General features: G+C 35.5%; 1 pseudogene; it reads right to left on the reverse strand.

The window, feature by feature from the left end:
* Positions 1-1450: 1450 nt before the first annotated feature.
* Positions 1451-1569, reverse strand: LOC130458664 (5S ribosomal RNA; annotated as a pseudogene).
* Positions 1570-7385: the final 5816 nt, after the last annotated feature.

Genomic DNA, 7385 nt, shown 5'->3' on the forward strand with positions numbered 1-7385 from the left:
GCTTAGTACCCTCTTTCTCAGAGGACAGCAGAATGTCAGGTCTCTGGCCCTAACCTCCTGCTTTTTTTTTCTGTCAAGAATTAAAGTCTCCCTTGGAGAAATGTAGTGCAGGAAGAGATATCTATTCTTGCTTCCCTTGGAAACACACCTAAACAGACCTATGTGGATAACCTACATGGCAACAACCACATCACACCCACAATCCTTCCATTCACTAAAACGCTGTGAAGTAGGTAGTAAAGTATTAAGACCATTTTAGAAATGCAGAAATAGAAGCTCAGGGAAGTATGGCTTGGTTCAAGCAAGCTATTAAGTGCTATAGAAGACAATATAGTCCATTCATTACAAATTCTGCCTTCTTAGAGAAATTCAATTTACACAAGTTCTCCTGCCTTCTTCCTCAGATACTCTAACTTTCTAGTTCTTCAGCCTACTCAGTTTCCATGACCTGCCCCTCCATCCACCTCAGCTCTACACAGAGATATCCTTGATTTTGCTGTTATCCATCTATTCCTTTATAAATCATAATCTTTTATCATTCCATGTTTTCCTGTCTTAGTGCTCCTAAAACTGGTTTTCATCCTGACCATGACTTTCAAAAACTCCACCCTTTATTTCTTTTTTATTTTATTTTCATTTATTTATTTCTTTATTTTTTAAAGCCTTACCCTACATCTTGGAATCAATACTATGTTTTGGTTCTATAACCTCCTCCAGTTACATATTAATATTTTCATGGGTGGACACCTGAGGAGATTGGAAACTGAGGGGAAATGGATAGAGGAGAGAAAGAGAGGTTGAGAGAGAGAGAGAGAGAAAGAGAGAGGGACAGACAGACAGACAGACAGAGAGTAAGCACCTGTGACAAAGGAATAAAGTCTCAGAGACAAGGAATTAAAAATATAGGCCCCTCTGATGGAATTGAGAGAGGGTTCTACATGTGTCACCTAACTTTTATTGGAGAGTTTAGGAATGTGGAGGGGGAGGTAGCTAATGAACATGTGACATGGCATAGCTTTTAACATTGGCTCAATTGACAATCACGTAATCAAAGAGGAAGAGGTTAATCAAATATGTGACTTGGTAAGGAATGTGGTCTAACAAGGTGGGAGCTTGGACCCCGTGGCAAATAATGTCCTGCTTAGGAATTCTTTTGTCCTTTGGACTGAAGATTTGGAAATACAATAATCATGACCATGAGTCTGGTGTATGAACACATAAGATACAATATCAATACACCAATAATACTTTCAAGATGCTAATATACTTGGTATGCTTACAGGTTCCAAGGCAGAAGAGTGCCAAGGGCTAGGCAATGGGGGTTAAGTGACTTGCCCAGGGTCACACAGCTGGGAAGTGTCTGAGGTCAGATTTGAACCAAGGACCTTCCATCTCTAGGCCTGTGCTCTCTATCCACTGAACTACCCAGTTGCCCCCAAGGAAAGGGAAAAGCCTACAGCATCCAGTATTCCTAGGTGGTTTCCCATCCAAGTACTAACCAGGCCTGACCCTGCTTAGCTTCTGAAATCAGACAAGATCAGGCGCATTCAGGGTGGTATGGCCATAGACCCTTCATTTTTTTCATAAGCCCTAACTACAGCATGCTCCCCACCCTCCATGGCAACCCCTTGGTAAATTAAGTTCCATTCTACATGGTCCTTAGCTACATAATCCCTTGTCCCCCATCCTATCACTTATTATAGTTTACCTGAACCTAATCTGTGATTGCTTCCACCATCCACCTCCCTCCCTCCTCCTATTCATATGCTGCTGAAGGGAAAATCATGAAACTGTTGATTGAGTCCACTGCAAATTTATACCATATAGTCTCAATAGGCCTTCATCACAGCAAGGCAATCATTTTATCCTCCCTTATTAATCTGCTATTCCATTCATTTCAAAGGCTGTTCAAAAGCTTTTAATACCTCAAAACTTCTTTATTTCTTCTCTCATAAAATTGAGATCATTCACTGAGAGACTCCTCATCTACCCTCTTCTTCATCTTGAATATCTCAGACATTTTACACCACTATGTCCTCCTTCAACTGTCTCACCCAGAAAGAGGTGACCCTCCGTTCCAAAGCAAACCTTTCAATATGCATTTTTGATCTCATTTTTTTCACTTGAATTTTCCAGCTTATTGTCCCTCTATCATGCTCACTAATCTTTAATTTCTCCTTATCTACCGGTTCATTTTTTGCAGCCTATATATATATATATATATATATATATATATATATATATATATATATATATGTCCACATCTCCCCCATCCTTAAAAAAAGCCTTACTTTATCCATTTATCTATCTCTGCTAATTTTACTTCTTTATTTCTCCTCTTTCCCCCGGCTAAACTCCTTGAGAAAGCTACCTATAATCAGTGTCTCCACTTCCCTTCTTCTAAAACTTTTATAGTCTGGTTTCTGGCTTATTTATTCAAAATTGAAATAGCTTTCTCCAAAGTTATGAAAGAATCACCAAGTCTAAGGACATTTTTTCAGTTTTTATACTTCTTAACCCTTCCGTAGTCTTTAATACTATGACCTCTCCTACTGAATGTTCCCTCTTCTTTAGGTTTCTGTGACACTGTTAAATTTCTCTTCCAGCTGTCCTGATCCCAACATCTTAAAGTTTGTAACCCATCAAAGAGACCACTTTAGTGCTTCTCAAGGGAGTAGGTTGGCTTTCTTGGAGACCTTTAGTTCTCAATCTCATGGTAGAGTTATAATTCTAGAGGACTGTGGGACCTTTTGGTCAGCGGAGTATAACAGAAGAGTCAGATGTTTGATTTCTGATCAACTCTCTTTTCTTTCCCACTTTACTTTCTTAATTTTTTTTTTTACCAATTACATGTAATAACAAATTTCCACATAAGTTTTCTGAAGTTATATGATCCCATTTCCCTGCCTTCCTCCAGGACCCAGGGTAACAATTTGCCTTTGTTTTCTAATCTGTAAAATGGGGATAATGATAGCACCTACTTTATAGGATTGTTGTGAAAATTGAAATTATAACCTTTTTCAGTTATCATCTACAACTTGATGTTAAAGTCTTTGATAACAAATTCATCCAATGCAAATCTATGCTTCCATACCATTCTAGGTGTTTGTGTCTGTCATAGTTATGAAGTTGGAGTTTTATGCTACAAGTTTAGGAGTTTGCTCATTGTTGAATTATTTGTTCTTCTGCTGGAGTATTTTCTTTTCTACCTAAGACTAGTCTTCTTTCTCATAAGGTTTTGTGTAGTATGTTACCCTACAGAACTTCAACTAATCTTGGTTTCACTGTTAGAGCATGAATGGCATTTGTTATGTTTTTGAAGTTAGAGAATAGAAGCAAAATTGTATATATATCTCTCCTCCTCCAGTTCTTAATATGTTCCATGATATCTATCTTCCCATTCAAAATCTGTATCTGTACAAGCCATGTAATTCAACTTCTCTATAAAGTCATCTTCATTATCAATCCCTAATCTTGCATAAAGTTCTTCTAATGGTATGCAACTTGTTCTGTGCCCAAAGAATATCTCATCATTATAATCTTGATAAGATTTTGATTGTACTGGTTTCAGGTATTCAATTTTCTCACTTGTGTCTCACATATCCCCTTCATCTACCTCTTCATAAAGCTTATAAAACTGGTAAGGCATTTGTTCTAAATCATCTTGATCCATTATTATTACACCCTCTGGTATTCCTTCTGATTCTGTATCTGAATCAGATGAATCCTGAATTTGAATCACTGAATCCAATCACTATGTTATTCTTTGGATTTTGTTCAATGCCATGTAAACTCATGTCAGATTTTGCTAACTCTGGCTTTGTGTGTTGATCTAAGACTATGTCACTAGCCTTTATATTTCCTAAATCAGTTTCTGATTGTTTCTCACTACTGAGCTTTGGGTTTTCATTTTGAATTGGTAAACTTGATGGTATGGAGTTAGCTTCTTCTTACAAATATTCTATATTGTTACTAATCATAGGAATTACTCTATCACCAGTCTGAGGTTTATGTTCATCTTCACTCTCTTTTGACTGTGTAGAGATAGAAATGTCTCCCTCTAAGTTATTATTTTCTTCAGGGAATAAGTTCAGTACATCTGCATGTTCCCCTGCATCATCAATAGGATGTGTGCCTTCATTTTTTCCTACAGTACTACATACATATGTCTCTGGCTGTGTAGCTAAGGTGTTTATAGTTGCTAAGTCATTGTTCTTTTTTTCTTTTCTTTTCTACCCTCTGACAGCTATACATATGAATCAGTTAATCCTTTTTGATTCTAATAATTTCCTATGCCATCTGCATTTGAGGTTGAAAGTACAATATCCTCAACTACATTGGAACATGAATTTAAATCATAGTTGTTGCTTATCTCACATAAGTTTATTTGGCCATATTACCCTCTGCCATTTAGAATGTTGGCTTCAAGTCTGCCATTTGAATCCTTGGTAGTTCTTTCAGTTACTAAAACTTCCATTCCATTCCTGTTCTCAAATTCAACTGTCATGTCACCTCTATTACTTTGAATAAAATTATTGTTTTCAAATGTAATGTCAGCTCCATTTTCAGTTAATTTTATATTTTCTAAACCAAGCATTGCTGGATGGAAGGTTTCAGCTTCTGTATTCAAATTAGATTTTTTTTCTAAGGGTATCTTAGCCACAAAACTATAGGAAGAATTAACTGAGTATGGTGGGATGCCATGCAATTCTGTGAATGATTTCAAAGCATTGATATCTCTAGCAACAGTAACCTGTAGGGAATTGAAATTTTGTTTCTCTGTATCTTTCACTAACTCTTGCTTGAGTTCTTGTGACTTTGTCTTTCTTTTATTTCTACAAAATTCAATCCCTTGGCCCAATCTACATAAAAAAAAGTTCTCTAATAATGATTTGACTTCATTTGCACTTTTTTCTTGTGTGGTTACTATACACCCTTTTTCAAAGTCTCTTATCTCAGATGCTATTTGAGAAATTATTTCTTTTATTTCTCCATCTATCTCTCTTACTCGTTTCTGCCTTTCTCTTGATTTATTGCATGTACTATCATTCCCATACTCACTTTCTTGCACTAATCTTTCATTGTTTCTCATCTTTTTCTTCCTAATTTTTACATCAGCCTCCATTTCACTATCTCTTCTATCTCCATGTGTCACACTATATACCTTATAGACCTGGCTTCAAAATTCTTTCCTAACCATGTCTGAATACTTAGGTTTGGCTCCAGAATTAATGGCATGTTGCATTTCTTGCAAATCATTTGCTTGATTACTGGTTTTTAGCTTGCAATGAAAACAGCAATTGGCATTTTGTTTTTTGTATTTATTCTGTGTAGTCTTGTTGTCATTGACTTCATATTTCTTCTTCAAAAAACAATTTTTTATAAGGTGTACTTTCTTATGGCAAAAAAAAGCATTGCCTAGTCTCTCTAGTTTCTCTCTGCACTGATTTGGGTTTTGTGTAACTAGATTCTGTGTAAGTCCTAACTGTGTTGAGTTTCTTGATTTCTTCTATCTCCTTTTCTCTAAGATTTTTCTCTGTAATCTCTAATTTATCTTTTAAGTCTTGCATTTGTTTGTTTTGTTCTGAATGATCATCATGGAGATAACTAGCTGTTTCACGTAGTTCAATGAGACTGACTGTGTCATATTTAGGGAAATAATACTTAAAGAAGTTCTTTAAATGAGGTGTGTAGTCCCTCAAAAACTGTTTATGAACTTGACTAAAAGACTCTTCATTATTAGCTTCTAGACCCAATATTGATTTTGCTATTTCTGAGAGACTATCACACAACTAGAAAGAGTCTAAGGCCAAATTTCAACCCAGGACCTCTCATCCCTAGACTTGGAGCTCTATGCACTGAGCCACCTAGCTGTTCCTAAATGTTGAAAATATTTTAACATAACATACTTTCATGATAAATATTTTTGAAAACAAAATGCTTTGATGAGAAGAGGCATTGTTTTACATTTTTGGAAATCTGTCTAATATCTGACTAGATTCTCATGTCTGTTTCTGCATTTAATTTGTTTTGCTATTTTCTTTTAGTTGAAGTATACAAAGAAAATCTAGCTTTATGGGTTAAGAAAGGAGTATTAAAAAAAACAAACCCTAACCTTAGTCTTAGAATCAATACTGTGCATTAGTTCCAAGGCAGAAGAGTGGTAAGGGCTAGACAATAGAGGGTAAGTGACTTGCCCAGATTCATACAGCTGGGAAGTGTCTGAGGCCAGATTTTAACCTAGGACCTCCCATCTCTAGGCCTGGCTCTCAATCCACTGAGCTACCCAGCTGCTCCCAAGAAAGCAGTATTTTAATAAACTTTTCTCTTTTTGTTTTTTTTTTTTAACTCTTACTTTCCCAAGGCAGAAGAGTGGTAAGGACTAGGCAATGGGGGTTAAGTGACGAGTCCAGGGCAACATGACTAGAAAGTTTTACTTAGTTCATTTTCTATAAAGTGTATGCCAAATATCCAGATATGTATAGCTATAGTTTGTTTGACATAAAAAAAAATGATGTTCTTTGAAAAAGTAGCTAATTCAGCCTGTATGTAAAAAAATAATAACACCCCCCCCCCAATTACATGAGTTCTTTTACTTGGTATAATCATCACAATTCAATATGAAGCAAAAAGTTTTAGGTGGATTTCCCATTTTGACATACAAAGTATTAAAAATTATGCATGTTATAAGGTATATATTCAATAGAATTAATAACTTTCATTGCTTTATTAAGGACAGTCTTACATGAATCTGGATTTTTTTTTAATTGCAAGCATAGGTAAGTGAGTAATACAGTAATTACTGATACAATTTAATGCCACTCCTTTGATTCATGCTAAGGCACCAGGAGTTAGAATCACCATTGCTTTTGTAACAAAAGTGCAAATGTCAATAAATTTGTTCCCAAATAAAGCAAGGAATTAAAAAATGTATCATACTTCTGACTATTTTTACGCCACTTCCACTTGTTACTAAGTATTCACACAAAATAAGATGTTTGATGATGATACTGGTGATGCCACAAAAATAAAGTAAAACTCTAAGTCCAGCTATGTATGTAGATTTGTCCAATTTTAAGGCAAACTTTTATTTCTGCAGATGAGATGATTTTTGAAGCTAAGTCTTTAATTCATTGGTCATCTGGAAAACTTGAATTTACATTTATGAGAGAATGGGAATGAAAAAGGCAAATAACATTTCAGTATTACAAAAATAGTTTTGACCTAGTAGCTCCCCTGAATACATCATAGAGAATTTCAGAGAAGCATCCTCTGATCATATGTTGAGATACTGCTCTAACTCATGATCAATTTCTATAAGGGTTTGAGGTTAGAATGAAATGTGGTACTCAGATATCATTCAACAGTTTAACAAAAAGATATTT

This window comes from Monodelphis domestica, chromosome 3 (genome assembly GCF_027887165.1).
Source record: "Monodelphis domestica isolate mMonDom1 chromosome 3, mMonDom1.pri, whole genome shotgun sequence".
Lineage (NCBI taxonomy): Eukaryota > Metazoa > Chordata > Mammalia > Didelphimorphia > Didelphidae > Monodelphis > Monodelphis domestica.